The sequence below is a fragment of the Tetrao urogallus genome, assembly GCF_951394365.1.
Source record: "Tetrao urogallus genome assembly, chromosome: 2".
Classification (NCBI taxonomy): Eukaryota; Metazoa; Chordata; class Aves; order Galliformes; family Phasianidae; genus Tetrao; species Tetrao urogallus.
The window spans coordinates 96,996,311-97,014,987 of NC_136814.1; positions in this window are offsets into that span (position 1 = coordinate 96,996,311).

The window sequence follows — 18,677 nt, forward strand, 5'->3', positions numbered from 1 at the left end:
TTACCAGCAACTATAAACAGTGGATTTTTATCAACACTGTTTTTTTTCTCCTAGAACTAAATCATAGCATTTCCTACTAGGTACTCTGAAGAAAACAGTTCCATCCCAGCTGAAACTAAGACACTCATATTTCAACATATTTTGAAACTACCTAATTCCATAATTATCTTATTCTTTATTATTATTGTTCTAGTCAGGCACCTGAGCTGTTATGTGTATTATTAAACGAAAGTGTCCAGTATATACAAATCAATTGTTTCTACCCAAAATCGAATATAGGTGCTAAAGGCCAGAAGTTGATGTCAATAAAGACTTTTAGCCTTTGAAAGAATGTACCCATTTAAAAAATAGCTGTTAGAAATAGGAATTGGCCAAATCCACAACTATCAGAGACAATCTGAACTGAACATTTCAGATGATTGAATCACAGTGATGGGAATGGTCCTTGCCACTTTGAAATTTACAAGTATAGACATAGTCTAAATTTATGTCTCTGGGTAGAATCCTAATGACACCAACATGCACAGTGTCAGAAGGTAGATAATACCTGCCAAGCAGAAGTTTTCAGAGCACAGATATCATTTAAAACTCATAAAAATGCAGAAATAACTAATCGGTAAGAAATTTAACTTTTGCTTGAGCACTGGTCCCAAGACAGACCCCTGGGGGATGCCACTCAATACCGGCCTCCACAGGCCGGTGGAGGCTCCAACTGGAGTACTGCATCCAAGTGTGGAGCCCCCAGTAGAAAAACGACAGGGAGCTATTGGAGAGGGTCCAGAGGAAGACCATGAAGATGATCAGGGCACTGGAGCACCTCCCCTATGAAGACAGGCTGAGGGAGCTGGGCTTGTTCAGCTGGCTGCTTGTTCAGAAGGCTGCAATACCTAAGGGGAGCCTACAAAGAGGAGCGGAATCAACTCTTTGAAAGGGTAGATAACCGCAGGACAAGGGGAAATGGTTTCAAGTTGAGGGATGGGAGATTTAGGTTGGATGTTGGGGGAAATTCTTTACAGAGAGAGTTGTGATGTGCTGGAACAGGCTGCCCAGAGAGTTGTGGAATGACCGTCCATTCCTGGAGGTCAGATTACATGGGGACCTGGGCAGCTGTGATTGTGTGATTCTGCGAGCTGTGGGAAGTATTGCTTCCAATACCCACTTTAATTCATCTGGAGCAGGGATTAGAGTTGAGATGTCTTCTGAGTGTAGCTTGATCTGAAGATTGCTTTAAATATGAGAGCATAACTTTTTGGAGTATGTGACTCTATGTACTAATATAATAAAAATAAGAAGCAGGGTAAGAATAATAAATAAAGAGAATGGTTTTTCACTTGAGTCTTCCTAACACATGCTGAATTCATTTGAATTCCTGCTCTTTCCAATCTGATAGGTATGTTTTGATTCCAAGAGAGGCGGGATTACTTTATACAGTAAGAATAAATTCAACAAAAAGTGTGAAATAGCCCCTTAATAAATTATAGCTCATTGGTCAAGGTATGTTGCAAAGGGTGAAGGATGGCTGTTGATATGAGAGGTAGCTGTGGAAAGAATACAGATTGCTCATCTGATTCCTCTGTGAGGTACTACAATAATAGTGAAAGCCTATTTGCATCCCTCCAGATTCAATTGAAATATTTTAAGCTTAGAATTCTTGAGTGAAAGAAAATGCCTGATTTTCCTCCAGAAGATGATATTTGTGTCTTGCTCTCTCACAGGCAACTTCAACTTCCCAGATTTATTTGTATCATCCCAGAGTGTCCTATACAGAGTGTATGTCCATGAGGATTTGCAAAGCTGGCCAGTCTTATTTGGACTTTGGCAGTCTTTTTTAAGCTTGATGAACTAGAAAAGACAATACCTGTTCTTACTATGGTTATAATATGAAAGGTAAATGAATCATCCATCGGGGTGTTTGTTTCCTTGCAAGTAAGAACATAACTTTTTTAAAGTTATGATTTCAATATTGAAAAACTTGGAAAATGTCAGTATGAAAAATGTAGTTAAAACACTCTATAAATTTGAGAGGTAAACACACTTTATGAGCTTATACAGGAAACCTTTAATTTTCATTTATACGCATATAATTTGTGTTTCCACAGTGCTAGTAAAAGTAGATCCTGCTCTATGACTCTGACTCTGTAGTACAATAATGCAAACAGAATAATTACTGTAATTTTCATCCCTTAATTTCTTACTTTTGCTTAATTAAATGTGCAAAAATACCACTGTCCCCTTGAGATTTTAAATGTATTGAGATTTCTTATATTGATATTTTGTCCTGACATATTAATCCCAGTTTCCAAGTTTTAGTCATTTACTTGATAACTTCTTGCAGCAGAGTGGTGGACAAGTCTGGAAGATGTAGATAACAAAAAAATTATTATTTTTCTTGATTTCAGCATAAGGTTGTCCAAGCTGTTTCAATTGATTTGCATGAGCAAGAGCTATAGAATAAACAAAATGGTGTTATACAGCCAAATATCATATGTAATAAAGTTAGGCAGTTCAAATACCTTAATTAATGCTTCTTTGTAGGTTTGGAGCAGGAATGGAATACTTTCTTCAGAAGAAGTAAGATCCAGATCATATTCAGCACATACTCCAAAAAATATCTGAACTTATGTTAAAGGTCAGCACTTGCCATATCTGCAATGGTGTATGCAAGCATATGACTGAGTCTGAATCTGCAGAAGGACTGTGGAAAGAGCTTATAATTTTTAACAGACAAGTTCATGCAGCTAAAAAAATAAAAACAAAAATGTTTTCAAGGCACATAGATCTTCCTCTTGAAAGATTCATTCCTAAGTTGAGAAAAACACACTTTAAATCCAAATTTATATGCAAATTCAAATTTCAGGTAAGTTTTGTATTCAATATGACCCAAATTCTCTTTTTTTTTTTAATTTTTTTTTTTATTTTTTTAAATTATCTATTGTAATGGAAGGATGGATCTCTCCATCCCAATGGACAGCTTTGATATTGTAGACATACACCTGTGCTCTGAATAAATAAAGCACCAGTTAGCTGATCGATGGACTAAATAAATTCAAAGCAGCATATAGAGTCTGAGAACAGTGAAAGAGTGGGTGCTATGACAATTAAAGACAAGGAAGATATAAACTACACCATATGGAACTGAAAACAGATTTTTTCTGTCAGGAAAGAAGTTTTAAATCCTGATGACTTCCATTTTCTGCAAATTAATATTAGAGTTAATATTAAATCATTCTCCATCACTACTATATATACATGCATTAGAATTTGCTGGTGAAGTTACACATTTTGGTGATTTTTCATACTGTGGTAAACTTCATGTTATAACTGGGGTATTTAATGTTTTGTCTTTTTATATACACCAGTTGATGACTGAAGATAATACTTCTATGGTTTCATTGCAGACTAAAATCCTGGTAAGTTAATTTCTGTAGTTAAGACTTCTCAGAATATTTAAATTTATTAATGTATCCTAATAGTTCCTAAAGTGTCATTACGCACTTAATGAAGTACAGCCATGAACTGAAAATAGAGTATTTTATGTAATTATATAATCAACAAAAATCAAATTAAAGAATGTGTTCAGACACTGGAAATACCGAAGTGATCCTTGAATAAGTCTAGAGTTACTGTGACATAAATTACTTTCAGTGGACTGTGAAAGACTTCTAGTTTTGTGGTCAATAAAGGGGAAAAAAAAAAAAAAAAGAAAATAGAAAGATACTATAAAAATAATTAAACGTAAAATAGCAATGATCAGAATAATTTCTGCTGCTTATAGATATTTCTAGGTATTGTGGCTTCTATTACTGTATTTCAAGATTTCAAGATGCATTTAAATCAGCTATTTTACCAAAATTTGTATTTAGAACAATCTCCAAATGTGTTGGATGTAATTCAGCAACTATGAAATTCTATCTGTACAAAAGGTTGGAAATAGAAATATGTCACTTAAATACATATAAAAATGCAGCAGTTGGTTGGTTTTTATATATTTTCTTGTAGTGTATAGAAGTACACAAACTTGATTAAAAATATATAGGTATATAACATATGTGTAAGCTATTATATAAAGTGATTATCCCTAACAAGTGGTGTGTTTTCAGAAGATAAAAATTAGTTGGATTCCTAATGCATTATCTCAATTTTTGCATTTATTCCCAGTAGAAAAGAGGGAGGTTTAGAGAACAAAACAAAAGAAGATAAAGTTATCTAAAACAATACTTTCTTTTTTTTTTTTTTAATTCTGCCTGCTTAATGTATCCAGATCCTTTGTGAAGATATTTTTTGGATTATCATATTTTCAGCATATAATGTTGCAATGTTATTCTTAAAATCTGTTGGATTTCTCATAGCCAACAGAAAAGCTTGCTTTGTCATTTCTTTATGACTATTTATTTGTTTAATTATTTATAGCATCACAATGAGATTAATGGACTGAAATTTGTTTTCTCTCACACTGCAGATAAGGATGCCATAGAAAAGTACCTACCCTTGCAGTAACTTGTGAGGATCTTTAAAAATATACTATCCTTACTTTTTTTTTTTTTTTGTAAAAGATTCACTAATGTGCCGTTCCCACCTATCCAAATAAAGTGAAAGGATAGCTTATGCAATCTGGTCTCTATGTTACTATTGAGCACTATTTACAGAGCAAGACTGAGAGACAGCCTAGCAGAGGAAGCAATAAAGACTGCAGCACTCACTGCAGTGCAGTCTAGCTCAGTATGTGCCAACAGAAATGTTCTTCCACGTGCAACATGTGTGCAGCTGTACTTGAGCCAGAAGCTTCTGGTCAAAGCTGCAGGATTTGGTAGCACTGTCTCTTTCAGCAGGCAGCATGGTGCAGGAACATTGGACATTGCTTTTAGAGATAAATGTTGGTGTGCACATTCACATCCCTTTTCAACTTTGTGAGGTTAAACAGTTTGTGCTTTTTCTGGATTCTCTCAGTGTAAGTTTTTATTCTACTTATCATCTTAATATATTTTTTCTCTTCCTTTTCATATTCACTGTTTCTGATTGTAAATTATGACAAATATATAGCAATTTAGATGTAATTTCCATTGCAGCACCACTACTTACATATTACAACTGGAAATATATTTCTAACACTGACTTATCACACAATATCTGATAAAGTTTGCCTTTTTGCTTTGGTGTCATTCTGGAGATGACATTAAACTATTATATGCAAGTAAACTATAAACTATAAGCTATGAATTATAAATGCAAGTAAAGAACTTTCTCGTGTTCAAAGAAAGACAGGGAGATATGTACTAGAAATAATGCATCACAATGTTTTTTGTTATCGTGTTTCTGCTATTTTCAGTTCAAAAAAGAATTTGACTACTTTTGTTAACAATGTAAGGATAGGTTTTATTTCAATTAGTTTTTGTCGCATTTTATTTTACCTACTATTGATTTTTTCTTCCTTATTTCCAAGCATCTATCTCACTGTTTCATAAGGCAACATAGGGTGATTGCATAAAGATATTAGATACTGCAAATATTACACACACTAAGGTGACTCTAAAATAAATCTTTTTAAAAAATAATCTGAAAGACTTGAGAATTAAAATTATGATTATTTTCAGTGAGAAACATGATAAGCCCAGCCTGTAGGTTTAAGCAATCTCTTCTTTTCCTTTTTTTTTCTTTTCCTTTTTTTTTCTATGTAGAGCACTCTAAGACTCTTAAGCACTAGCAGATGTGAAACAGTGTTTACTAAACTATAGTCCAGCTGACAAATATATATTAAAAAAACACAGAACAATAGTGTATTATATAAATCTTATATTAACAAGAAGTATTATTATGTTTTCAATTTATAATTAGCAAGTTGGGCATTTTGTGCCCTCAACTGTTTTGTCTGGAATAACAATGTATAATATAGTTTTTCAATCTCAGGAAGATTTACTGTGTTAAATCCTGCTGCATTTTATGGCGTATATACATGTAATTATATCAGGCATCATTTCAATAACACATTTCAGAGTTGGAATTAAGAACATAAATAGAAATTTGATCCGGTGAAAAGATAAGCAGTACCAGAAGGCTTTTCATTCTGTCCAAATGTAGGGACCTAAAATAAGTACGATAAATTGCCATCTGTCTCTTTCTATTCATAGCAGAGGACTGGTTCGAAGTATGTGCCAGACTTTCATTTAAACAAAAAAGCATTAAACTGATCACAGGAAAAGCTTAAGTTTTTGGTGTCAAAATTTTCCATATATCTAAAATTCTTCTACTAGGCGCAGCAAGAAGGAATTAGTCTTGACAAAAACTTTCACCTAACTGTTATCAGAATCCATGAATTAGGCAACCCTCTTCTGACTTCATCTGACTGGCTCATCTGATGGGCTCATGAGGGTAAGCCCATCAATGGGGAAAATGTGAAAATGTGAAAAGCACTGAAAGACTCATTGAGGATGCTGTACTCAACAGATATTGAAATTCTGTGACACTCATTTGCACGATGTCCTTCTTACATATCTCATTTGAATAGACAGCTTTCTTGGAGGAGGATAGATGACATGATAAGATAGGGGCACAAACATGGTAAAGGGCCTGGAGCAGCTCCTTTATGAAAAAATTCTGGGTGACCTGGGTCTGTTTAGCCTTGAAAAAAGAAGATTCAAAGGGGATCTAATTAATGTTTATAAATATCTTAAGTGTGGGAGATATAGGGACATGACAAACCTCTTTTCAGAGGTCTATAGGGACAGGCCAAGAGAAAATGACCATAAACTGGTGCATAGGAATGTCTGCACTTATGTGAAAGTACTTCTTCACAGTCAGAGTGAGGGAGCATTGGAACAGGCTGCCTAGGGAGGTTGTGGATTCTATTTCTCTGGAGATATTCAAAACAAGCCTGGATGCCTACCTGTGCAACTTGAGGTAGGGAGCCTGCTTCGGAAAGGGAGATCGATTCCGTGATCTCTGGAGATCTCTTCCAACCCCTACAATTCTGTGATTCTGTATGGGGAAATAGAAAAGTACCATTTTTCTTATCCAAAACAAACTCCCGATCAGAAAACTTCATAGTGAAGATATTACCACTTGTTAACTCCAATAATCAGCTGAAGAAAGCTTCATGCAGTGTAGGTTAGGATGCCCAGGAGCACCAGTGAGTAATAAAAATTCTCTCTGAAACTTGCCTAGAAAAGAAGCATTTTACCTCTCAGGTTATAAGGTATTAGAAAAGAAGTGCCTGGAAGATTGTTGTTTTGTTTTGTTTTTGTTTTTGTTTTTCAACTACTCAGTTGAAGTTGAATTCATGTTACCATAGACATTATGCTACTATGCTGTCTACCTTATAAGGCTTCAAAGTATACCTCTTTATCTTACACCTATGCATACAAATGTCTACAAAGTAGACAGCAACATCTCAGCTACCCACTCTGAAGTCCCTCTGTAGTCCTTGAAAAACAAGGACACAATTTCTCTGCCTCATCTGAAATATAAACCTTAAGGCAATTTCTTTGTCTTATTTGAAATATAAAACTTAAGGTGACATCAATGACGTTTCACAATGCCTAAATCTTTCCACTGACTGTAAAGGGAGATTGTTTTGTATTCACACCCACATGTCATCTCATGAGCATCATAACCAGTGCATGAAGGCAATTTATGTATGCATTTTTTAATTTAGTGTCAGAAAACTCTAAACTGGCATTTAATCCTTTCACGGAACTGCCTTGAACTGGTGGACAGCCCTTGCAGAAACTTAGATGTTAGAGATGCTATTGAAATATCACACTAATATAACTAGAGTTGCTTTATTGTTGTGGTATACTATGTAAGTTGTTCATTTCATCTAAGAATATCTTCTACAAAATTTGACATTGCTGGTTCTGATGTATCAGCCCAGTTATTGAATGTTGAGAAAGGTGTGGTGTTCAAGATGAAATGGAAAACTACAGTATTGATCCCATGCAAGTGTCAAAAATTTAGTCATATTCATATTAGCCTCCCAGAAAAATCATGACAGCTTCTATCAGTCCTGCCATCTAACTTTTTGAAAATAATCTTCCCTAAAGTCTGTTGTTCAAAGCAGCTGCTGCAGTGATCACTGAATGATAGAAATGCTGCTTTTAGGGGATTGCTGCAGGTTTTCCTGTTCTTCTCCCACTTGTTACATGGCTTGTGACAATCAGGTCATCTGTGGCTTTATCCAAAAGAGCCTCAGATATCTTTAAAGATAAAGTGTTTTCCTCAGTTGTTCTAGCAAACTTGCTGTTGAGCCTCATTACTCATTAATGAGGAATATTTTCCCAGTTGTCTACTCTGAACCCTCCAATCTGCAATTTGTGCTCATGTGTCTTCCTTCTACCATTATATATTTATTGAGCAGAGATTGACTCTTGTTTATAACTGCACTTCAGGCAACTGCATCTCACTCTTTGAGCCTCCTTTGGGCTGCAAGCTTGCCCTTAAGTCTCCTTGTCAGATGGAGCAAGCCCAGCTCTGTCAATGGCTGTCTTTATTTTTAGAGTGTGAATAATGGTCCAGGAGACTTAGATTAATGAAATCATAGGGCTGGAAGTGACCTCATTTAACTTGTCCATTCTGCCCCAAGTAAGATCAATTGCATCTATACCATTCTTGACAGATTATTTCTCTAATCTAAACATTTCCAGTGATGGAGGCTCTATAGCCTCTTTGACTTGGAGAGCTGAGCTTTCTAGCATAGTTTGTTAGAGATAAATTCAGCGGGTTTCTGGGCCCAGAAGGATTTATCCTTTCTCAGTCCACTAGTTGCAAGGCTGCTGAATTTTCATGCTCTGAGGTCCAGTCAGCTATGAGATCAAGCAACGCATCTGTCTCAGCTTTATTCCTCACCTCCTGCTCACCAGGGTTAAAGCTGACTGAAGGAACACTCACTCACACATCAGAATGGAATCTCTCCTGTTTTAAACAATCAATCCATCCAGCAGTTGCTTTCATGTCCTCAGTCCCCTCTCTCCAGAGAGGACGGAAAGTCAATGTCTATCACACAGACCACTTACCCACCGCCTTTTTTGGCTGTATGTACTCTAGCATATATACAGAGTGTTAGCTAAAGAACACACATCCATCCCAAAGAGAGTTAGAAAGAAGATTTTATAATACTTGATAGACTGCAGTTAACAGACACATTGTTTGCTTGGGTGAACTTGTTGACCAATCACTACTTATAGGCAATTGCCCCCTTTTATCATCTTTTCCTTTATTTTTGTCTAAGCTATTTTCTCACTGATCCTCCCTGAAATCTTGTTTTTCCTCTTTTAGTTTTTCTCCAAAATATCACGTAAGAAGTTTCACATTTCCAAAATTATATTAAAACACTCCAGCTACTTCCTACTGCATCCCAACAAAAAATCCTATACCTACTTAAGCAATAATTCTTATAGTTTTCAAGCCCTTCATGTTCCTTCTTTTCTTGATGTGTCTCAAGGCTTTTCACAGCAGGGGTAGTGATCTAATTGCTCTTTTTTGATACATTTGGCCTGCTATTGTCCTTTGATCGTTTCCAGGTCTGTGTATTCACTGTGATTAGTCATTACCCATTACAACCTATGAGAATTTAAAGCCATTGAGAGACATGAAAACAACAGTGTGAGATACCTCACAGCATACTGCTGTGAGTACAAAACATAATGCCGAATGATGCACTGAAGGGTTTTGCAGACTTGTTTTAGATGGTACGCCCAAAAAAGGTTTTATCCCAAAGGCATTGTTCATAAACTGGAAAGCTGAAGAGAAATAACAGCATGGAAGAAAAAAAAAAAAAAAAAAAAAAAAAAAAAGGAGTAAAAGTAATTTGAACAAAACTCAAATCCAGCAGGCATTCAGCCACAGTATGATACCTGAAGAAGCATCACATATTTTTAGAGAAATGTTTCCATAGCTGATCCTAAATTATGCTAAAATTCTGCAAAAAAAAAAAAAAGAAAAGAAAAAAAAAAAGTAATGTAAGAATGCACACAACTGAATTTGTCAGCTAAATAATAAGCTGAAGATCATAAAAACAGTGCTCTATTGCACTTACATTTTACTCCTACGCAACCTTTAACTAGCTAACCACATGATTCGATTTCTCTAATCTCACTTTTGCCTTCATTCTACTTTTCTTAATGTGCTTTGTTGTTTTAGATAGGTCATTTTGGTTGCTTGCACTACATGCAAAATGATTATATTGGAACTGCTCGAGGGCATAGAAACTTGCATTTATACATAGAGAGCATTCACCATATCTTTGAGTGCATTTTGATATTGTTTTACGTAAAACTAAATGTAAATACACAAGCATAAATTCAGTAGGTTCTTTTCTAAGACAATATTAGAAATAATGCAATTTTATAAAGTGGCATCCTGTCCTTATTGTTGAAAATTATTTTTCAATCAGTCAGAGTGCTGAGGAGAATGAGTCAGGAGAGAATATTCTGAAATAGAGCTTCATTTAGAGGATTCAGCAATAAACACAAGGGTTGTTTTTTTTTTTTTAATTTTTATTTAGATATGGCAGACTCAATTAGCATCTCATTAGCAATAAGCTGTATAAATAGGCATGTTCAGCAAAGAGGGAAAAAAGTCAATAGTCTGTTGGCAGCCACTCGGTATCCTAGCACTAAGCTTTCAGCACATACAGAAGCTCTAATTAGAAGCTTGTCCATGTGCAAGCATCACTCATTAACTGCCTCTTTACTGAAAAGGAATAATGAATTGAGCCCTTTAATCTGACATTAATAAATTGCCACCATTTTGGGAGGTATTTAAATGTAAAATGGTGATGTTCATTATCAAAATCATGTTTGATGAGTTGGGTTTGTTCTGGCTCATTGAGAGAGATAATTTTCATACCACTAGAGCTCCTTCCAAAAATCATGGTTTTAGATGTTTATGGTATCCTCCACAGAACTTTAAATGACAGTCTGTATCTGTGAAGAACAAATGTATAAATTACACATATGTGTAAATGTAGAGACATTTTTCCTGTATCGTCTGGCTCAGTACAGAAAGATAATTGAAAATTATGGAAGGTAGATCTTAGGGAGAACACCACTCATATCCCTTGGGCGATATTTATTGTGTACAATCTTTTCCAACATGAGCAATTCTATAATTCTATGTTCTATGATTGCTAGTTACATGGTAGAAGAGGCCAATCCCCACCTTAATCCCCACCTCACCCCAACCTTCCTTCAGGTAGTTGTAGAAAGCGATAAGGTCACTCCTCTTATCCAGGACCCTCCTCTTCTCCAGACTAAACAATCCCAGTTCCTTCAACTGCTCCTCATAAGACCTGTGCTTCAAACACCTCACCAGCCCTATGGACTTTTGGCAGTCCAGATGGAGTAGTAGGTTTCTGTTTCTACCTGAATTGTGTAGGTTTTATTCTCCTCCTTTCCAGATCAGAGGGTAATATCATGTCATGTGTGAGGTTATTCAAAGATTGATATGCGATTTGATCCCCTCTCTGGTGCAAAGGAAGTGTGACCTCACACTGCAGTGGAAAGTGAAGAAAATGTTATAATTTTTTCATTTGAGAAATGCTCTCAGAATGTTTTCCTTTGAGTTTGTATTTTGTGATGGACATTTACGTCCTTGGCCATTCAGAAGACTACCTTCATGAGTGAAGTTTTCACATAGCTTATAAGTAATAGAGAATGAAAACTGACAAATAGAAAGTTAATAAAGCAGAACTATTGTGGTATATATACAACAGTAGATAATTTGCTACTCCAGAAAGTATAAAGGTAAAAAAAATATTACTCAAGTTAGGACTGAGTAAACTGCATTCATCTGTTGCTGTAAAAATTTCCTAACTGAAACTATGCAAAAACAAATATGAGTTTTCGCCAAAATAGGTGCAAACAACAGGTAAAGTCAAATGTATTATGGAAAAATATTTTAATGTTTTCTTGTGATATTCAAAGAACATAGGAAATAACATTCTTCCACGACACAGCTACCAGGAAAAGACATTTAACGAAGGCTAAGAGAAGTATCGTGGTAGATAATACTGGTTGGTTATCTACCAGTAACATTTCTAACATTTCCTCAGCAGGCCACCAATTCATCAGACTGGACTAAACAGCACATTCAAATATGACTTCTGTAAATTATGCTTATAATAATATGAACACAGCAGATTGAACAATTTCTCTTGCTCTTATTTTTGGAACTTCTTTTCAAAAGAAATATGACATGAGAGGTATTTCTGTATATCTGCTTAATAACATTCCAATTCTTTGTGACAAAAAGAGTGACTACATATAATATTACATTTTGTTAAAATAATAGTAATAAAAATGAAAAGGCTCATTTTTATTTCTTTTTCTCCATGCAGTAGTGTTTATTTTTTTGTATTGGAAGTAAAAAATAATTGTTTTCTTATATCAGCTTCTACTGTATTCTAATGTATTCTAATCTTCAACTTCAGAGTGAACAGTTTTTTTAACTGTATATAAAACTAATCTTGCATACATTGTATGCAGTAGAAGATTCTTTACAGAATGCTGTTTATGCAGTAGTAAGGATTTTTTTTTCCTCTAGGGATTCAGCATTCCTAGCAGTTGGATGGAAAAGAAACAGAATATACCCTCTGAATGATTTTTTCCAGCTGCCATGAAACTATAGGCAATTAATTATATAAAATTAAATGTATTGATTAGGATGATTCAGAATACAGGCTTTGAAATAACAGCAGAACAAGAAGTGAATCTGTGGCATTTTTTTCTTGCCACGTCGCATCACCTCTGTTTTTCTTCTCAGCTTGACTTTGATGCATAGAATAAAAGCTTCTTGGATCAGGACAGTATGTAAAGCAACAAACCTCACACAGCAGGGAGTTTCGATTGCACTAATCTCAAAGCAAATGTGTTTTTGGAATATAGGAGTGATTGATTTCTCTTAGAGAAGTTATTCAGGGAAGTTACTGAATATCTTTTAATTCTTCGAGTAATTTAGTGTAATTTAAGATAAGACACTAAGTAGAAACTAACAGCTTTAAGTGGAAGTTAAATAACAATTTTGTTTGGCCTTTTCTTTACGTATGTCAGTAAGCAGCTCTAGAATATTTTGTCCTTGCTTTCTCAAGGTTGAACAGGAGAAAACACTATAAACTTAAATTCTCAATAAGTCAATATTCTTAATTAAAATCTATTTCACTAATAGTCTGTCTAATCCTTGGCAGTGCTTTATCTCCCTGAAGACTCCAACAGATATGCGACAGAGGATTAAATCAGACAGCTGAAACAGACAGAGCCACCAGTCTTTCTTCCCACCTTGCCCTTCTGATTGATGCTCCGAGCAAAATGTCTGAAATCTTAGAAAAGAAAGTTTCTAGTACAAAATATTAAAAAATAAAAGTGTTTCTAACCTAATGTATAAAACGAAATAATGTCCACTTTCTTCTTATCAAAATGAATATTGTAGCTGTACAAGACCTAGAATAGAAATAACTCAAACATCTTTACCTTTGGCTAATCACATCTGCCTGAATAGCAGAAATGGTTTGGGATTAGCAGCTTTAGCTATCTGCCTGCCGCCATATACTTTTACACCTTGCAATGAAATATGCTGCTGGTAAAACATCCTTCTTGTATATGTCCACTAGTTAAAATATCTTTTCTGTTGCACATGTTATTTCATTAGACATCTGGCTGAAAAGTCCTATGTTTATGGTTGTGACTGCCTAACCCTATCTCCATCTACTTCAGAAAAGTATTTATTTGTTTTCTTCCTAGGGTCCTGTTAAAAAAAAAAAAAAAGAGAATCTCCATTGATATTACCCAGATTAAAAAGGAAAAATGGCTTCCTAATTGCCTTGTTTTTCCATGGTCTGACATCTGCTTTTTCTTCAGCTGATGCCAGATCTAAATCCCAGTTAATCTTTCTTTTGTCTCAGAACTTACATCAGATAGCTTCCTCTGTAGTCAGTAGAGGGAAGCCCACACCATCTTAATGCACTCCACCTCAGAGATAGTTGACATTTCTTTTAGGACAGTATAAACTCTTAAACTGGCATGTGAGAGCCATCTTGCATTGTCATTAACATAATGGAGACTAGAAAGAACACAGAACAAAACATTTCAGTTTCATGTAGGTTTTGAGGTATATGACTCCAATATCATTTTAATACTTTTCCACTTCTCTCTAACAATATTTCCAAAGCTAAAATTAAAATGTTCTTTCTTTTTTTCTTTTTTCTTTTTTTTTTTTTAATACTTTTAAAATGAGACTAGAATACAAAGCATTTGGTCATGTGCATTTGACTAAATGAATTATATCCTTCACATTGAAAAAATTATCAAAGAATTACATGAAACAGCATGCTTCATTGGAGAAAAAAACAAAACAAAACAAAAAAACATTAAATGCAAAGTTGGCCTTCAGCAGTTGAAAATATAAGAAAAAGCTCCACCTTATTAACAGTAAAAATGTAAACACTGACATAATACTCTTAAAAATGTATTCTAATTGAAATATGATTATACTCTGCCTAGGGCACACTTTTAAAAAAATATGTATTGTAGCTCAGCGTTCCGTGTTTAAGAAAGTGACTGACTTCAATAAATTTTGCTTTAGCAGCAAGAAAATGCCTATTATCTTAGGTGTTTTTGGCTTGTAAGTATGTTAGTAGGTCTCTTTATGTAAATTTCCGTCTTTATGATGAAAGTTTTCTCTCAAAGAAAATAATTGTGCTAATTTGCATAATTTAAAAAAGGTAAACCTCTATCCAGGTCTGTAGTCACAGAATTTGGGTATATTTGGTATGCGATAAGAAGATATCCCAGTACTATTTAAATAACAATTCTAAGAAAAATTTATACTTTCAAATCCTTTCCAGTTTTAAGAGGCAATATTTTGGTGTTCTTTGCTCTTAAGTCAACAATTTTAAGTTATTTTTTAACTGAAGTGGAGAATCAATCATAGTTCTGAAAGGTGTGTTTTAAGCCATGTACTTTTGAGGAATAATCATTCAGTATATCTGAACTAATTGTAATTGTGTATTTGGGAGTCTGTCATTCAAAAGATTTTTAGGCAATATTACATAATAGAGTTAATTCATTTTAAATCTACAGCACTAAAATAGCATACATTAAAATAGTTTAGACTTAAGATGAGGGATCTTGGGGAAACAATGGCAAAATACACATCTGGAAAGAAGTATTCATTAAAAAGTCTGTTAATACTTTATTAGTACGGTATTAGTTTAAACTGAGTACACTGAAATTAAAATATAATTATATATCAATTATTTAAGGAATAGGGAGATTTGGTTAACAACAATAACACTAGAACTACTTCTCTAAAATGAGGATAAACAGGCAGAAATATATGATGTAAAAACAGAAAAAGGAGTGTCCTGACTAACTCAAACTGGTAATCTCTTACTCAATTGCCTATTCCTTGCTTCTGTGCAGCAGTCGTCTGATGCATGCACTGTTGTCATAGTCCTTACATTGTCTAACATACTTGGTCCATCCTGAGGGACTGAATTTGCATGGACACAAACATATGAAACTCAGGCTGAGGTGGAGATAAGCCAATCAGTGACAGAAATCAGATTAGTTTGAATGAAAAGAGGGCAAAGCATGGTTGGAAAAATCTAAAAATATGCTTTACCTCCTAACTTCACAAGCAACTCTACTATCGTAGGACAACACGCATTTTTCATAACAGCATTGCTGAAAAGATTAATAAAGGCTAAGAAGGTACAGGAAAAGGAACCTTCTGTGGATTCTTGTCTTGCTTTCGTACAGTGTACTAGCATTGCAGTTCATAGCTAAGAAAAAGAAAAGAGGAAGGAAAAACAGACTAAGCCTGAGACAAGATGCACGCTCTGAAAATTCAAGATCCACATTGTCAAAACCTACTATGCATATGCTGTATGCATATGTTGCATACAGAGGATGCTCAGCTTGTAATACATTGACTGGATTACAGCTATACCACAAGAGCAATAAAAATGTTTTCCATCTAATTTCCAAACTTGGCTAAACAGGGAAGGATTAGACGCAGCTCTTGCCAGCATTACTTTTTTTTTGAGGGAGTGGGGATGTAATATTGGAAAAATATCCTGCTATTTAAAAAAAAAAAAATCAACAAAGGAGCGGTGTTTAGTCAATTCCTCTGACACCCAGGTTATTTCTGATGCTAATTTTTGCTTTTCTTTTTCTCTGGGGGGAGGGGACAAGGGTGCGGGTGGGGGTGGAGGTAGTAGTGGGGTCTTCCCATTAAGACAGATTTAATCAAATAGGAGGAACAATCAATTTTATTTCTTACCTTGCCTTTGTGAACAGGCCTTTCATGTTGACAGTCAATACAAAAATAAGAAAAAACAGACTTTCCTTGGAAAACCTGCTGCCTGTATTCAAACGATTTTGAAGTTAATGAATACTAAATAAATTCAGAAAAAATAAAGGAAATGATATTTTAATACAAGTCTAGAAAAGGTTGAACTCATTGCATGAGTTTTCTTTACACTACTAAACCAGGGTAAATTTGATGCAGGTGTGATTTTTGCACGAATTAAAGGACTACTTAATTTGACCATTTTTAAATAGTGGAGAAAATGCTTTTTGAAAAAAGGCAATCAAGCTAAGTTCAAACAATTTTTAATATTATAAAAGGATGTCTTTAATGACTTATTTAAGCAATAACTAGTCAGCAAATTTTTTTGAGCTTTCAGTTGAGAGATATACAATTTTAGGAATGACAGTGTTTTGGGAAAACATGCAAAACCTATTAAATGTGAGGAAGAAAGGACGTCCTGTGATAGCAGTCTCAGAAATCTTCAAAGACAGCAAAGAACGTCAAGAAGCTGGAGAATAATTCATAGAATCATAGAATCATAGAATGGTTTGGATTGTAGGAGATCTTTAAGATGTAGTTCCAACACTCCTGCTATAGGCAGGGACACCTCCTTGTAGAACAGGTTGTTCACAGCCCCATCTGGCCTGGTCTTGAATGCTCCCAGGGAGGGGGCATCCACAACCTCACTGGACAACTTGTTCCAGTGTCTCACCACCCTCACTATAAGGATTTTCTTCCTAATATCTAGTCTAAATCTACCCTCTTCTAATTTAAAGCCATTTTCCCTCATTCACTCACTGCATAACCTTATAAAAATTTAACCGACTTATTTTAATCACTTGTTTGTGTTGGGGTGAATTTTCTTTTAAAATGTCAGTATTTATCTTTTCAGTTACTGAAGTTAGATGAGATGGATCCTAGCAAAGAAGAAGGAAATAAATTTATTTTTCATATATTTAGACACCTTTGATTTAGAATCAACAGCAGTGTAAACCAATGCAAATGGTTTAATCAATTCTTCACTGTGTATAGAAACAAAAATAAGATTCTGTATGCTTAAAATTAGGGATTAGATGGATTAGATATGTTGCTAAATATATTCAGACTTCTGAATAAAACAATTTTTTTTTTAAGTGTCATACGAGCTTTTGGATGTTTCCTTTTCTCACACTTTTTGAGCTCTAGAGATTCTTGTATAGGCTGTTTCCACTTAATATTTCTAAGGAGTGCAGAATAATAAAAGAATATTTATAAGTCATTCATAAAAAATTTAATAACTATAAACTAAAATTTTCCATCTTGCATATCAAAAATTCACATGTATAATTGTGTATCTTTCAATTGGAAATGCGTATTTTATATTTTCTTTGACATTTACTCAACTGACTGTGCATACTAATTATTTTTCAGATCACTTGTGAATAATGGCTATTCATGTAGAAAGGTTTACAGCATTTCTATGTATTTCATTTGATAGCTGAAATTGTTTTAGAAAGAACAATAATAAAGCAATAACATTAAGCTCAAGTTAATTTTCTTTTCCTGAATATACCCACGCCACATTTCTGTCAACACAAATCGTGAGGGAAAGGTACAGAATATGTAGCCATATTATATGGTTATGTAAACATATTAAACAAAACTAATAGGTAATGTAATGTCAACTTTAAAATACTCTTACTCAATGTAAAGAAGCTTAAGCATTTCCATTAAAAAAAAAAGCAAGTAAATGTAATTTATAGAAAAAAAAATAGACTGCACACACAGTGCTTTTATTTCTTCAGACAGTAGTTATAAGGAGCCTATCTTATATTCTCCATTTTATTTCAAGGAATCTTCTGGATCACTTGTCACAGTAAACATTTCCATGGCAAAACAGGTGCTGTTGTGTGTCCTATTTAACTTTCTCAGTAGGCATCTATGTAAGATTCCATGCACTTTTGAGGAAGTCTCAGTGTGGGAACAGATTTCATCCCCAAACAGCCTTCTAAACTTCCCTATATTGTTTCTGTATTTTCCTTGAATGCCTTTCTTCATTAAAAGCAGGCAAACAAACAAAGAAATGTTTGTTTGAACACTTCATTGTTGAAAGAACAATAAAAAGGTAGTGATTTTTTAATGCGTTTTTATACCTCTAACTTCCAAATTCTTTTCCTACACGGTTACAGTGAAGTTTTCATGTTCCCACAGTGTTTGACATAGTTATTCTCAGACACAAGACCAAAAAGAAAGACACAGACCAAAAAAAGTAGACCAAAAGCCTCTTGAAATATCAATTAGAGATAGCATTCTATGTCCAAGATCAATAGAAATTACATTAAACGCTCATGTTTAGGAAAACGAATCATATATTTAATGGAAAAAATATGATTATCTGG